This window comes from Ptychodera flava, unplaced genomic scaffold (genome assembly GCF_041260155.1).
Source record: "Ptychodera flava strain L36383 unplaced genomic scaffold, AS_Pfla_20210202 Scaffold_68__1_contigs__length_638736_pilon, whole genome shotgun sequence".
Classification (NCBI taxonomy): Eukaryota; Metazoa; Hemichordata; class Enteropneusta; family Ptychoderidae; genus Ptychodera; species Ptychodera flava.
Genome location: NW_027248390.1, coordinates 10,600 through 28,116, shown reverse-complemented (window position 1 = coordinate 28,116; position 17,517 = coordinate 10,600). Strand labels below are relative to the sequence as shown.

The window sequence follows — 17,517 nt, the reverse complement described above, 5'->3', positions numbered from 1 at the left end:
TTGCTGCGGATCCGTAGCCCTAGCACTCCCTTTGCTAGTTGTGTTGCCCAAACACAACCAGCAAAGAGGGTGGTAGGGCTACGGATCCGCAGCAAGAATCCCGTCTGAAATCACCACAGCTATGGACCCACAGCTATTACTGTAAAACATAGGCCTAGCCCACAAATTGCTAAAATTATTCCGGGCAATTATTGCAGCTAGGACTGACCTTGATGGCGCGAATAATGCCGGGAGAGACAACATCGAGCCTGGCTACGTGTCAAGCTATATAGCAGTTCTAGTTCTGTGACTGGGAGAATTATCCTCAACGGAAATTTGATAAGAAAAGGCCTTGACGCATTTAAGTAAATTAAACATTCATATTTACGTCACAAGTGAACTATCATGGTATACATAGCGCGTTTCGAGGCTTACTTACCAGTTAAATCCGTAGTTCTTTTTCTTCATAATCCAGTGAAGATACTCGCATTCAAGCTATTCGGATATTTTGAGTCTCGGTCTCAATACACCGTTAAATTTAGCGCCAAGCGAAGCGTAAGGTTGATTGCAATTGGCTCGCAAGCTTCCGTCCGCTCCGCATTGAAACAGACCCCCTGATTAACCAATCATAAGATTGCTTCGTTAATAATCAGCCAAGCTGTGACGAGGCATTGACCTCGTAAAATAAACCTCACAGAAGTCGTTCGCGGTTGATGTTTGACCATATGGAGCGACCAACTGGTACTACGAGGCAACTACGGAAACATACTAACTAGTACATGGCTGATCAAGAAAACCTGGTAAGTAATGACTGTTTCACACTTGTTGAGTACGATTTGCTTATTGGTGGTCGAGACCGGAGTGCTCGCAGAGTTGCTTGGAATTGTTGATCGAAGTAAAGGCCTGAAGGCTGAACCTCACACTCAAGCGTCGCTGCGCGAGGCCCAAACAAGGTTGTCTCGCCTTGGGTTTTGTCGAATGCCAGTGTAACACGTTGGTCTAAGATATTTGGATAGCTGTATCACATTCCCTTCAGGCTGTATGTTACCGGATCCGCTAGCGTCGTGCCCGGTAACACCCTCTGCTGCAGCTGATAGGCCTAAACGATGCATTTTGACACAAGACCTTGTAGACATATAAAACACTGGCCCTGCCTGCGATAATCAAATCGTAGGCACACTGTTCAAGTTAGCCCTACGAGTATGGCGAGAGTGTCCGGCTTTGGCTACGCCATTGGTGGCGTAGCCATTTCTTTGCGAGTGAAATGAATGCAATATTTGGTTCTTATATAGCGCACATACCCACAAGTACATATGCTCAAGGCGATATGAATTCCGATGTACTATTCATCCGCTTTACAGAACGTGTGTCGGCTAGGTTAAACCACCGGTGGGCGGGTGGTTGGGTGGAGGGACGCCTAGGTGGTTTACGTTGGTGGTTCAAAGTTTTTCATGGTGACGGATCAGCACATTGGTACAGATAATGTCAGAGCGTGGATGTAAAAATGGTCAGAGTCGTTTGGGAGGAAATAATTACCGCTGTACTCAGAATGCCTTTATACAGGTATATTATACCCAAAAATTGATGCATCAAAGGCCAAGAGTCTAAATTTTTGCTGGTCCTGGTCGTTCTGCTCGTGCGTACACAGCTGTTTAGGGAGCCGTAATTATTTACGGCCTGGGGGTCGGAGGAACTACATTGGAAAATCCGAAATTTCGAGTCCCACCAAGCCAATTTGAGTGACCACTAACACAGAAATTTTGGCTTACCTGCGCCCAACTAACAAGATTGAGATATAAAAGCTCACTTAACAACTCATCTTTCATACTTTGAAACGCTATGTCAATCCATCCATGGTCAATCACGATCCGCGGTGCCAATATTCAAGTCGATCGACATCGCGTTTTGTGGAGGGGCTGTGGTTTTGTGCATCGCGGAAGAGAAAGTCGACGTTTGAAAACTTTGATTTTTCTGCGTAAGAGTAGGACTTTGTATGTTGGTTTTGGGAGTTTACATCAAATCTAAATAAACAAAAATAACTTGGTATCACTTTTGAAACGCTACGTCGATCACAGTGTCAAATTTTAGGTCGACCGACATCGCGTTGTGTGTACTGTGTTACAATTGACCGCCGGTGCTTTGTACACACATGGTGTAGTACAGGCTGACATTCGGTGTCGTTAGTTTGAGGTTTTATCAAACATGAACAATGAAATTTAGCTCTCTTTTTCAATTATATTCAACGTCACCAAAAAATCCAAAATCAGCTCGCGGATTCGTTTTATTGTGAAATTAGTACAGTGAATTAAAATCACTGAGAATTGTGTTCCGATAATTCATTGAATTGAATAAACTACAGTGGAATTTGATCGAGTGTCCGTTTTGCCTTGCAGAGCTCGACAAGTCTACATGTTGCTTATCATTGGGTAAAAATGTCCCATTTTGATTAATTTCACCCCCGAGTGATATTGGTATAGTCCACATTTCTTCTACGCATGCTCACCAGGTTACTTTTAGCTCTCTAGTCTGACAAGTAGCTGTGCTTTCTTTACGTTAGTCATAGACAACTTTTAGCCATCTTTACTGAACTGTTTCACTTCAATTAGTACCGTTCTTAATTACGATGTCTGATAAGGATCCTGAGCAGAGCCCAGTGGATAGTCGACAAGTCTACATGTTGCTTATCATTAGAAAAGTAAACATTTGCAACAAATTGAGTATTTGGTGTTAGATTACAGCGCACGCGGCGAACGTTTCCCAGACACTGTCTCGTCTACAATAATGACAGTCATTTCAGCATGCCACTCATGCACAACAAGCTTGACACCGCACTATAGCTATAGCACATCATCAAAGTTTTTTTCAGCTACAGCTTTGTGTACTTTGATTTTAGGAAATATAACTCAGACAAAACTCACTGGCATATGATATTTTCGAGTGTCGGATCTATATCTCGAGGAAAGTCCTCAACATCAACCGGACTGACTCTCGGCGTTTTATTACAGTGAAACATTGTATTTTTCAGCAAGGTAAAGAATATTTTGAAGGCAGAGAGATATCATCGTCCCCTCCATGCTAACCGTTGCCGTGTATGATGCCGTCCGGGAAATTAAGTGCCAAAATACGGTGAATTATTTCAGAAACACTTGGTGTGTTATTCAATGGCACAAAATGTACCGTGTTGATTGAATTGCACTTGCTGTGCAAAATCAACACTTTTCTTCAAGTCTATTTTGTAGCTCAGAGAAGTGTCAATTCAGAGAGAAGTGTCAATTGAGAAAGTTTCATTTAGCTGAGACAAAAGAGAAAGCGGGATTAAAGTTTCATTTAGGAGTGTTTAGCATTTTCTGGTTGACAATATTCAGTGTTGTATCGTGTCAAACTTGTTGATAGAGTAGACTGCACTCGCAATGCTACAGACTGCATGCTGAAGGAACTGTTGTCGTGATTGCTGACATCGAGAGGAGAAGAAAGTTTTTTTTTAAAGAATTTACTTGTTTCTTCATAAAGTTCCCAATTTAAAAGTAAACACCTAAAAGAAAACTGGTGATGTGCATGTAGTGCAGTGTTATGCTTGTTGTCAGTGACATGCTGAAACGACTGCAGTGATCGTGACGAGACAGTGTATGGGAAACGTTTGCCGCGCGCTGTAATCTAACACCAACCAAAGACGAAGACTCAATTTGTTGCAAATGTTTACTTTTCTAATGATAAGCAACATGTAGACTCGTCGAGCTCTGCAAGGCAAACCGGACACTCAATCAAATTCCACTGTATTTGATTTGTTTATGTAGTCTAGCAATTTACGCGGTGAACTTGTCGCTATCACTGCAGTACCGCTATCAGCGAACGTGTTGTACTCATACTGGGGATCGCTCTCTCTTTAGTAGTATCTTCAATCAAGTTTATTTAAATCAGTAAAAAACTTTGTACAGCCAGGCTGGTCATGATTCCAGCGGATCGTTTTCCGGGTTATGAAAACCCCTATTCTATGATGTATTTCAAAATGTTTGTTCAAGTCACGAGCTAAACATAATTCTACACAACAGTCTGGTGAAATTTTGCTATTATTTTTGTCAACTGAATGCAGTTGACAGGCCCGAGTGATATCAAAATTAATTTTTCTGATGTTTTTTAAAAACTTATCCCTTTAAACATGTTGTAATTGACAATGGTAATGATTATTCTGTATGTTGAAATGGTCTTTAATACTGTACAAGAATGCATAAAATTACTCCAAAATGTCTCCAAAATTTAAAAATTTCTTGCCCACGTCCCTGAAACCCTCCCCCTGTATGTATGTTGGAATAGCCTTTTATAACTGTATAAGAATGCATGAAATTGCTCAGAAATGTCTTCAATTTAAAAAAATACTGAACACCCCCCCCCCCCCCACCCAGGGAACCTGGTTGCCGCAGAAGCTAACCGCTTACTTTTCTGAATTTTCCTCATACTTCAAAAATTTTTGAGAACCCTGATTTATGTGTGGATCGTCATGTGTTCGTTCGTTCATTGACTTGTTCCTAATACAAAAATGCCGTGGACTTTGGCCTGTATCAGTATATCGCTAATGTTTGGATTTCTTTTGTATGCGATGATCGGTTGTTGTGGAAATATTTCATTCAGGCTTAATGTTTCGTCCTTGTCTATGTGTTCCCAGTTTTCGCACATTGCTGCTTTTTATAGCTTGTGTTCTTATATATATTGTTGCTATAATTTTCGTTGTGAAGACTAGTGTTTTCTTTGTTTCTTCGTTTGTTCGCTTGTGTTCTAGTTGCGTAATTCGTGCGGCGAACTGTGCTTGCGATGTGACTTGACATTCCTGTTGTTTTAGCCACGTTCGATTAATCTTGCATAAAGTGTATCGACCTTTGAAACAAAGTCATTTTTGTGTTGCAAGTTCTGATGTATCTTAGTGTTCCCCTTGATCAGGCTTTTAAAGCGTAGATTTCAGGTGGCCTGATGTTTTATGTAAGAATTCAAATCTGTCGATTTGTGTTCTTTAGTTGTATGTGGAGTCCATCGAGACTTGTGTTTGAATTTGTTCTTTTTTTGGTCAACTTGTGTCGCATAATGTATTGGATTTTCCTTCTCCTAATGTTTGCGTCTTGTATGAGATGAACTCTGTGAGGACGATTTGGTGTTTGGGTGAATTTCAACCCGTACCCAGTGCATTGATTTTTGCTGTTGTTAACTTGTGTAATGATAGATTTTGATGAATCTAAGATTCGTGTTGTTATATGTTTATGTTCGGCATTTGTATGGAGTTTCATTGTATTTAAGATAATATGGCGTCTCCTCTTGTACCGTCTTTTTCTGGCAATTTGTTTGTTTTTCCTGTTTCTGTGTTTGGTGACACAGTATTGTGTAAATTTGTATTTTGCATATGTGTTATGGTAGTTCTTGTTTGGAGAATTTGATGGCCTTGAAAAAGGCCGTCTGCTATGGGTTTCAAAGACAGACCCGATACTGTTCGTCCCTCTGGACGTTTGTGTTTGGGTTGTGTATAGCCTTTCGTTTGGCCAATAAATTATATCGGCTCTGGAGGCATTTGGCTGTCTTTCGTGTTGTGGGATCTTGACAACTGTCAATCTCTGTTTATTGTTTGGCGATGAATGTCTTTCTTCTTTGGCTGTGCTGTGCTTGATGCAGCGGAATGTAGTCAAAGCACAAGGTGACAAATAATTTGTCGCAGTGGTGCTCCGATGTTGTCACTTTTTGATGGGAACAGCACTAGGTAGTGGCCTGGTAAGTATGCTTTAAGGCGTACTTGAAGGCTCCTTGGTGTAGTTTATGTGTCGCTTTGTTTAGTTGTAGCCTCCTGTAACGAGTAGAGTGAAGCGAGCCGTATTGCAAGACTTCCTGATCTTACCTATACTATGACGGGTTGCGCTATGCTGGTTTCGGACTGACAGCACTGACTGGAGCGTCAGATCGATGTCGGTCTCGCCTGGTTTAATATCCCGATTGAATGCCAATGTTGATCAAGAAGGCCTAAGTAAGACATAGCTTTTGTGTCGCTCGTGGTGAGATATTGAAATTGCTTGTGTTTGAAGACTATTTATCTTGTGTTAAGTTGATTGTGTTTGACTTCGCGTCATTTTCACCAACTATTTAACTAAATCCACCGTGCGGTTATGTCGCCCTTTGCTGTGTTACAGTAATAGTTCGCACTTTGCAGCTGTTTATTTTTGGGCAGATTGTTCAGAGCGGGTTTTTCAGTCGAGTCATGTTGCTTCTGATGTGACTCAATTTCTGCTATTTCAATTTGGTTGCTTCGAGATAGTTTTCAAGCATTTGGTATATGTATATGTACAAAAGAGAGCTCATATGGTAGGTCGGCAGCGTCTGTGTGTATGTATATGTGTTGGTTCCACTTACACTGACAGGTATGTTAGTACATTCGGACTATGTCCGTCCACATCAAAGACTATAAAACAGCAGCACAAACCATCGTAATATTTGGTTTAAAGGTGCACCCATTGGTGGAGATGTGAATTTGTTCAAATTAATGTGTCAGTGTCAAAAATATGCAAATGAGGTAGAAAAAGGGAAAATCCTGCAAATTGCTTGAACTCTGTAATCACAGGCCAGATTTGGTTAAAACTTGGTATACAGCTTCTTTATGGTGACTTATGATGGATTTGTTTAATTGTGGTGAAATTTTAATAATTGTATTTTAAGGCAATTTGCCAATTTTTGGTCAACAAATTTGTTTTGTCTGATAGCTTTAATAGCCAGTAGACATGTTCTTAGGGGTTATCCTAATGTAATTTTTTTTATGAAATTTGCAATATTGCATTATTGCATTTTTGGTGTAATTTTTTAGCTCACATTTGGTTATATCAATGTGAGTTTATCGTATAAGCTGAAGTTGATGGCGACTGTATGTATGTGTGTATGTATGTATGTATGTATGTATGTATGTATGTATGTATGTATGTATGTATGTATGTATGTATGTATGTATGTATGTATGTATGTATGTACGTACAGTATTCCGTCAACATTAAAAACACGCAAACCGCTGCACATTTCAGCTTGGTCTGTGGTGTGTGGATGCATCCTGGGCTATAGATGGGATTTTGTTCAAATGAAGTCTTCATTGCCAAAATTATGCAAATGAGCTTACAAAATGTGAAAATGGTCAAGAATTATTATCTCGAGAAAACGCTGTTTTGATTGCTTTGAAAATTTTTGTGCAAGTACCTTAGGTAAACCTTATACAGTTTTATAAATATTGTGAGGATATCCTTAATTTTGTATTTTTACTGAATTTTTTTGTGATTTTTCTCATTTTCAGTAAAAATTCTTCTCTGAAACCAGCCCAATCGCACTCAAATTTGGGTTGGATCTTTGCGAGGGTGTTACTCTTCTAATTTGTTGAAATTATGACGAAATTGGGAAAATTACTATTTTGGAGCAATTTTGTCATTTTTGGTCAAAAAATCTTAAACAGTATTTTCTTTTTAAAACTCCTTGACAGACAGCTTTTATATTTGGTACACAGACCTACAGAGATGTCAATAGTCAGATATGTGGAAATTGTCCTGAAATACACAAATTTGTATTTTTAAGACAATATTGTCATTTTTGGTCAAGAAAACTTGTTCTCAAAATTACTTGTTTGATAGCTTTGTAATTTGGTATAAAAAGTCCCGAGGGATGTTATTAGATAAATTTTCTGCTCAAAGTGTGGGAAATCCCAAAATTTGTATATTTTAGGTAATTTTTTGCTCACGTGTTTACACACGTGAGCATATGTCGGAGCGATGTCTGTCTGTCTGTCTGTCTGTCTGTCTGTTGGTCGGATATCTCAAAAACGGCTGATCAGATCAGAATCAAATCTGGTACATAGATTCAGTTAGCAAAGTGCAAGAACTGATTAGTTTTTGGTGAATGTGGCTTGCATAGTTTTTGCTCATTTGCATAATTAATGATTTTAGAAAAAAAGGATATTCATTACAAACAACTACACACAATTTGATGAGATTTGCTACAAAAGTTGATCACACCAAAATATATCAGTTGTGGGAACCATTAAGGGATGACATAAAAAAGAGTTGCTTATTTGCATATTTAATGAACTTTCCTAATTAGGGATATATGTCTGATTTGACTCGATCAAAATCGACCAAACTTGGTATGTATATCAAAGATACTATGATTTAACATTATTGAAAGTCATTAAGCGTTTTAACTGCAGCCAATTCCTAATATGCATATTAAATGAATTTTCATAATTAGGGATATTTATCTGAATTGACTTGATCAATTTGATGAAACTTGCTATGTACGTTGAAGATACTACAATACAATTTTTGAAAGTCATCAAGCATTTTCTCTTCAGCCAATTCCTAATTTGCATATTGAATAAACTTTCCTAATTAGAGATATATATCTGAATCAACTTGACCAAAGTTGACAAAACTTGCTACATATATTGCAGATACCATGATACAACATTTTTGAAAATCATTAAGCATTTTATAAGCCAATTCCTAATTTACATATTTAATGACCTTTGCTTATTAGGGATATATACTGGATTTACTTAATCAAACTTTGCAAAATATGCTATGTACATTGATGATTATACCAGATTAAAACAATATCAAAAGTCATTTCACATTTCATGTCAGCTGAATTATAATTTGCATGTCTAATAAGCTTTCACAGCTCGGCATGTATGGCTTGAAGGACTTGGCCGACGGTAATAACACTTGCTATATAAAGTGGTGATACAATGACAGCAGTAAAAGAAGATTGATATTTTTATTCAGCTAATTACTTATTTGTATACTTCATAACCTAATCGGCGGTGATTATTGTTCATTACGTTGATCATAATATTTTCAATGAAGCTGCAAACATGTGGCAAAGGTTAAAATTTACACCCAACTGCAATATATAATGAAACACGTGAGCATTTTCAGTTCATATCTGGTCTCAGTTTGTGACCTTATATGACCGACACCAACCCAGGATATGTTGTGAGACAGTTTTGAAGGCTGTGAACATAATTTGTCATATTTGGTATCAATTTGTAGGAAAATTTGATCCAGAAAACAAAGCTGAGGTGGATTGTTTCATTGTGGACTAATTTTTGCAACTTTTTGCTCACGTGTGAACACGTGAGCATATGTCGCAGCGATGTCTGTCTGTCTATCTGTCTGTGTGTCTGTGTGTCTGTCTGTTGGTCCATTTTCTCAAAAACGGCTGAACGTATTTCAGTCAAATTTGGTAGACATCTTCAGAATTCAAATGGCTAGAACTGAAAAGGTTTTGGTGGGCGTGGCTTGGATATTAATGAAGTTATGAAAGTTTTAATTTTCTGTTACGCCGCGTATGACAAGTGAAAACAATCGACTGTTTGAGGGCGCTGTGAAATGTGCTTGTCCAGGTTGGCTACAGCTGGATAGCTCTGGTTTCAACCACGGTCCCTCCGTGTTTCAACCTCGTATTGAACATTAAAAATATGATATTTTATTACTCATTAAACTCACTATTCAAGATAAAATATCGTTTAGCAAATTAGCTTTATCCTTGGTAATTGATTGTTTCCCTCGCTGCTCGATCGCCAGAAATGAGTACATACGTTCTCTACCTAGCCTCATGGCATGGAAGTGCTGATGAATAATAACTTTGGGTCAAAGGTATTGAAGTGTCCAATCAGGTTCGTGCACAGAGTCCAAGGCCATGACCTACTTCATGTACTTCTGCACTGTTTTGATTTTGCTTCGCCAAGAAACGTGTTCGTCATTGTCCATAGAAGTATGTTTGCTCTCCTTTGAGGTTGTTTGTGAAACAAATTCCGGGATAGGCCTTGGAATGCATACAATCGGCATCGCGGCAGTGCATGTAGCTAGCCCTACGAGTATGACGAGAGTGTCCGGCTTTGGCTACGCCGCTTCCCACCTCCGGTAGGCGGCGTAGCCAAAGTCGGACACTGTCGCCATACTCGTAGGGCTATGCATGTGGCGTACCATGCTTGTGTAACTGCTGAGCTCAACGTGCATTCACGGTTGATACTCGTGTACAATCATGATGTGTTCAATTCTGATGAAGATTCATAAGTCTTACTTTTGCAGTCTTTTCCGTACGATAATCCCGACAATACGTGTTACTGTTAGACGAGGTGGCCATTTTATGATAAGTTTCAATACTGCACAGCTACATAGCGTCACTATCGTGTGATCGAGGTACAGCGTTGTTGAACGGGATACAGAAACTCTGCAGAGGGAGAAACGATCGTTGACATGAACAGTCAATGTACTTCAGCACGTAGTCCGCAGATAGCGGATCGAGAAAATAAACGTGTCCCAGTAAATAACAGAATATTTATCAGTGTTCTCCCCAGAAATTTCTGAAACAGGATCGGCTAATTTGCATAACAATAACTATGTAAATGTTATGTTAATTATGCAATACACACATCACTGCATAGCATCAGAAAAAATCTCTAAAAAGGATAAAGTAAAATCTTTTATATATTACATCCGTATTTTCATTTAAAGTCTTCCAGTTCTGTCTAGAATAACATTCAAAATCAGACGTTTTATGTGATCTTCAGTTGCTACATGTTTGTCTGTAGCCAGATTGCTAAAACCATGGACGTCTTTTTTAAACGTCCATGGCAAAACAGTTACACGGACAAGTTCATACGGGACTGAATATTGCACTTACAATTCGGAGTCAGCAGAGTATGCCTGCAGAGAAATATTTTGACTTAAAAACCCCATTCATAATAAGAGAAGCCCGAAAATATTGATATCGGGTATTTTCAAGAACAAGATTTGAAATTGCATCGACTTCTACTTCGACAAACGTACGAACTTCGACAACTGCACGGCGTCGGCCGCCATGCATTGCATTGTGTGGAGCACTCTTTAACACACGCGACCTTTGAACCTATACTGTATACCCTAACCGTACATACATAGCTGCTGTATTCATATGATCAAACGAATGATTATTTTCGCTCATGCAGTTCCTTTTATTTCATTCATGGTACCGTGAATATTGTAAAATGGGTCATGGGTTTTGAAACTGGATCAAGTTCAACTGTTTCTCAAAGTCAATCGAACGAACCCATGCAAGTTACGAATGCGTGACACGAGGTGACACACATGGCTTCAACGTCATGTTGACGTACACAAATTTCGAAATGGCTGACAAGCGTGCCAACTCGGACACGCAACGATCTGAACACACGGCAGTACCATACATTTTTGCATATGATGTTTGTCTCAACCAATCGTACGATTTCAGCCACTTCTGATCGAAATCACTTTTCCTGACCTTTGGATCCTTACCAGTGCGAGACTTTGGTGGCAATGACAGTTCAACCAGTGATGCTTTGACTGAGTGCCCGCTGGCAAAGATGCAACACTGAGCCTTTCGTTGAGTATACTCCGTGTCCGTTGTATAAAATGGCCGTTGTCTGCACGATCGGCAGCTTAACACATTTCATGCTTTTTGAATTTAAGTTTCATCCGTCTTAGCCGATGTTCATTTGCACTACGGCCGGCCCATTTATTCTCCTCACAGACAAGCGTGACTTTGGGTGCTTTGCACCCGATAACCCTGCCGCATTGTGTGTAAAACACCTAAAGCATCGACATGAAAGGAGAACAGTCTAACCATTTCACACATTTGGGCGATGGAATAAACCTTTTAATCATCTGGCACGTCGTGTTATCGCCACATTAGAACCGTTTCACACTTGATACGCTCGCTGAAATAAAAGTGACAAAATCGCCGCCGAGAAACAATAGGTCTTCAGCCACATTTAAAGAGAATCAGCGGACATGAAACAGGATCGGCATTGAAAAATAAAGGATCGGGCGAAAAAAAATAAAGGATCGTGGCCGATCCTGTTAAACGGCCTGGGGAGAACACTTTTTATGTACATTAACTCGATATTTATCAAATTTCCAGCTCATCGCAAAAAAATGTATTGCAAAGATTAATTTGTCACTGACAAATACTGCACTGTATGGAAAAAAACAGTCTGTAGAATAGTTCAACTTCAAGTGGTATTACCCGAGACAAACACTTGTGTTGTCAATTTTGATTTCATTTCATAAACTTCATACTTCATCGAGTATCGTGTATTTCAGCCTTTGTGAAGCCATTTTATTGATATTTTCAATTTTTGTCTTGGCTTTGTTGTGGAACATGTTGAATCGTCTCCGTGGACATGTAGGCAAAAGTGTGACGAGGTCGAAGTGACTTGGGTACCTGGGGCCGACCAAAACCAGTGTGAATTACTGGGGTCAAAGCGGACAGCGGCCGGGATGACGTGTTCCCCAAGCGAGCTACCTTCAGAAGTCTGTTTCATCGCAAAAAACGTCAACTTTTAAAACCCGTCATTTATTTACTGATGTTATTCTCAGCATCACAAACATATACGCCTCTGCTATGTATCACAGCAAATAGTTATATTTGAGCGCCCCGTAAATGGGATCCTCGTTTTTTTGCGAACCCGGAAGTGTGTCTTGCTCAATGCATTTCCTACCCATAGCGAGGGAAACTGCCCGCGTTCCCATGCTCCCATGCACCCTTTTTCAATGCCAGTGCAACGCCATCTGTGCAAAATTTGTGGTGGTATGCTCCCGTGTGATGGAAAACCTCTCTTATTCTAACAATGACGTAGTTGACTTTGGACTTCGATTCGTAAATGTGATGTCCATGCAGTGAGTTTGGGTTGGCGCGCTTATAATGCAATCTTCGCCCGCCTGCGGTCCGATATCCCGCATTTATTAGCGATATTTATCTGTTTTGACTTGACCAAAGTTGGCAAAACTTGCTATGTACATTAAAGATACTATGATACAAGATTATTGAAAGTCATTTGACATTTTTTTCAGCCAATTCCCAATATGCATATTTAATGAACCTTCCAAATTAGGGATATATACTGGCATTTACTTGATAAAATTTGGCGAAACATGCTGTGTACATTGATCATTATACCAGGTTATAACAGTATTGAAAGTCATTTTGCATTTCATGTCAGCTAATTCATAATTTGCATAAATAGCTAACAAGCTTTCACGGTTTGGCATATAGAGCTTGAAGGACTTGACCAAAGGTAATTACACATGCTATATTGTGATACAATGACAGTACTCAAAGAAATTAATTATTTTTATTTCAGCTAATTACATATTTGAATACTTAATGACCTTTAGAATTGATCTGTGGTGAAATTCATTGTGTTGATCATAACACTTTAAATGTAGCAAAGCATGTAGCAAAGGTTCAAACTTGCACATAAATGCAATATATAATGAAACACGTGAGCATTTTCAGTTCATATCTGGTTTATGTAAGACATACAAGAACTGATGAGAAATTTGGATCAGGATAATTCCAGATGTTGTAATCACCACCCACAGTGGAAGGCATTTCACCATCTGTAACTAACTTAAGTGCTGTTTACATTAGAATGATAACACTCATGGCATTAACTAAAAACTCCCAAGGTTGTAAATACATTTAATTTCCTGTCATCTGGCGTTATGTAATACCAAGGGATAACACATTTGATATTCAGGAGGGGGTAGGGTCTAGAAGATTGATGAGGTAGCATTCCTTTTTTACCAGATCCCTTGTACATTTTTTACCCACTCCCACCTTTTCTTTTTATCAAACCACTGTCTATTTTTGTTGTTGACATTTGCTTATGTATTTAGGATCTGCTTGTCCCATTGTTGTAGAAGTTGATATGCATGTTCCTAAAGATTACCTCCAGTACCTAAGTTGGAGAGCTTATTTGCTTTTGTCATTCTTGTTTTCCTGGTTTAAATATTTCTCGAATGGACAATTCAAATCGAATGTGAGCACACTGTCCTTGACGGTATTTTTATCCTTTCTAGTTAAATATTTTGTTTTCAAATCTGATAGCTTTGGTTGATGGCTTTGGGCATGTTCTTAGGGATGATCTTAATGTAATATGTTCTAATTGTGATGAAATCTTCAATTATGTATTTTTGCAGCTATTTTTGCAGTTTTGGACAGGCTGTCCTGAAATCAGCTATGATAGATTTCCACCATCTTCATCAACGCATGTGTCACAAAAAGTTCTCCTCTACATAACACAGCAAAAGCTATATTGACCAATTGTGAATTAGTGCACGAGTAAAATAATGTAACAATAATTTTGGATACACTTTCATTTCGTTCTATCAGTTTCACCATTGTTGAGTTGGCACTGAACAGAGATTGATTTTAGAGGGAGTATGTGGGGCGGGGGGGACGGTCGGTAGTGTATGCCTGATTTCATAGTGCCGTAATTACCAATTCAGGGCTCGAACTTAACGGTTGCTCGCTTGCCCGGAGCAAGTAAAACCTGACATCGGGCTGGTAAAAATAAATCACATTTGCCCAGTTGGGCAAATGATAGACTTTGATAAAATTTATATGTTCTGGGAATAAATAACTTAAGAAATTTTGTTAAACAATGTTCGCTGTTTCAAGTCACTGAAGCGGGTATCACAACCGACAAGCTGGACGTCAACATTCAGCGAGAGATATTCAGCTGTTGTCTTTCTCCCTCGGGAAGTCTAATCTCACTTGTTTTTCGCTAGTGACTCCAAGGGGGTGTTGGTCAGTAATTTCAAGAGCCACTTTGCACGCGGTGACCTGACTGCGACAACGCAGACTGTACTCCATAGCGAAGCAAACCACCCTGTTTTCATGTAAATTTTTGAAATCTACGCCTGACAAAGTCACGGATTCCGGAACAGGATCTGTGCCAGGGGATACAGTACACGTTCAACCGGCCAGCCACTCAGAATCGACGGTGATAAAGCTATAGTGCAGTCGCAGCATCGAGTTCAGTGGAAAGTTACGTGAAGAAGCAGAAGTGCGACATATATGAAAGGAAACGACAAAAGAAGTTTCAAAACTTCTGGAAAAGAGATTTGCTGATGCGAATATCGATTGATGGCCACCCCTTCAACTGTATGACCCCAATCCTGCACTAGAATATTGGTGGATGAGTGGGAAGAGATCACGAAGACCACATTAATGGATCGTAACAATTAACATGATTATCAATACAGACAAAACAGAACCTGCATTGATATGATGCCGTCAGCCACATTTTGAGATTGTTTGGTCTTCGTGATCTCTGCCCAAACAATGTAAACGGACAAAAAAATCGGGCAAGTAAGTTTGTTCCTCGGGCAAGTGAAATTTCTGGAAACTTGCCCGCAGGGCAAGCGGTAAAAAAGTTAAGTTCGAGTCCTGCAATTGTTCGATGCAGGTACAGAATTAGGCCGGGTTGGATTTTTGCACTTCCAAACTTGTTTAGGGGAGGGTGTGAGGACACACGCATTTAGTTTAATGCGCATGTTTTAATTATCAAAAGCCCCTAAGTTGTTAAAGATACGTATACTTCTAATGTAATAAGTTAAAGGGCTAATTCTCTTCAATTTTTTATTTCAGATTCTTCAAAGTGATGGCTATCAATAAAGTGTACCGGTACATTGCCATGACATTTGGAGCTGAAGAGTTGATTTGTTTACATTGCCGAGGAATTTGAAGCTGATGTGTTCAATGAAGTACAGGTTTTGTTCACTAATGTACATTGCCACGACATTTGTAGCTGAAGCGTGCAATGCAGTACAGCTCTTGTTGACTAGTGTACATTGCCGGGACATTCGCAGCTGTGGTGTTCAATGAAGTACAGCTTTTGTTGACTAGTGTACATTGCCACGACATATGTAGCTACAGCTTTTGTTGACTAATGTACACTGCCACGACATTTGTACTTGAAGTGTTCTATGAAGTACAACTACTGTTGTTGAGTAATTTATAATCCCACGACATATGTAGCTGTAGTATATCTGTTCAGTGAAGCAGAGCTTTTTTGACTAGTGTAGACTGCCATGACATTTGTTGAGGCAGTGTTCAATGAAGTACAGCTTTTGTCAACTAGTGTACATTGTCACGACGTTTGTAGCTGAAGTGTAAATGTTCAGTGAAGTACAGCTCTTGTTGACCGGTGTACGATGTCACGACATGTGTAGCTGAAGTGTTCAGTGAATTGCAATTGTTGTTGAGTAATGTACAATCCTACGACATATGTAGCTGTAGTGTATGTGTTCAGAAGCAGAGCTCTTGGTGACTGTGGTATTGCCACGACGTTTGTAGCTTAGTTGAATATGTTCAGTGAAGTACAGGTCTTGTTGACCATTGTACTCTGCCACGACATGTGTAGCTGAAGTGTTATATGAAGTGCAACTGTTGTTGAGTAATGTACAATCCCACGACATATGTAGCTGTAGTGTATGTGTTCGGAAGCAGAGCTCTTGGTGACTGTGTAATTGCCATGACGTTTGTAGCTTAGGTGAATGTGTTCAGTGAAGTACAGGTCTTGAGGACTAGTGTTCCATGCCACGACATGTGCAGCTGAAGTGTTCAATGAAGTGCAACTGTTGTTGAGTAATGTACAATCCCACGACATATGTCGTGACACTTTCATTGTCACAACATTTGTAGCTGTAGTGATTACTGAAGTAGAACTCTTGTTGACTAGTTACTATGCCATGACATTTGTAGCTGGTGTCGATGGAGTACAGCTGCTGTTGACTTGTGCACATTACCATTACCACGACTTTTGTAGCTGAAGTGTTCAATGAAGTACAGCTTTTGTCGACTTTTACAATAAAGTTTACTACTTTTCACGAAAAATCTGATTGTGTGTCTTAAATTTTCCACATTAGAACTGGAAAATATGAATTAGAATCTGTTTACAGTGGTGTATGTCAAAATGACCGCGTGTTAAATATGCACGCAAAATATAAAATCTGTTCATTGTACTTTTGTCATCTGTATACAGTTCACCACTACCATGCCAGATCTCCCACAAAGATGCGACTTTCGCATTTTTAAATATTGGATATTACGTACCATCTAGTGTCGAAGGTTGACATATCGGAGATTTAACCACCCCACAGATATTTTCAAACCCGACTTCCTGGGACTTCTCTAACTTCAGTATTGGACAATAAGCTTACCAGATTTTGTCAAATCGCGGGTTTATATCCGATAATAAATCGAGGATTTCACCACTTTGCAGATCTTGTCAAACCCGACTTCCAAGGACTGACTGTAACTTCGATACTAGATGATACTATATTCTGTCAAATCGCGGGTAAATATCCGATATATATCTGAGATTTCACCACTTTACAGGTCTTGTCAAACCTGACTTCCAAAAACATCGACACTATCTAGACGATACCAGATTTTGTCGAATCGAGGGTAAATATCCGATATATAGATCCTCACCGCCTTACAGAAGTTATCAAACCCGACTCCCAAGGACTGATTCTAAGTTTGTATGATACTAGACGATACCAGATTTTGTCGAATCGCGGGTAAAAATCCTACATCGGAGATTTCCCCATCTTGCAGATCTATCCAAACCAATTTAACTTCGATATTGTACAGTCCAGAAGCCGTAAATATCGGATATTATATATAAGTGCAATGTTGCATTGTGTCCTTCAGATCTCAGCATTA

The 17,517-nt window shown here is 39.3% G+C and overlaps 1 long non-coding RNA gene across 1 annotated transcript; it reads left to right on the top strand.

Moving 5' to 3' along the window:
- The first annotated feature begins 639 nt into the window (after positions 1-639).
- LOC139128767 (uncharacterized) lies at positions 640-16,683 on the top strand. The gene is made up of 2 exons (XR_011551401.1): positions 640-779; positions 15,436-16,683. It is a non-coding gene; the product is annotated as an uncharacterized lncRNA (long non-coding RNA).
- Positions 16,684-17,517: the final 834 nt, after the last annotated feature.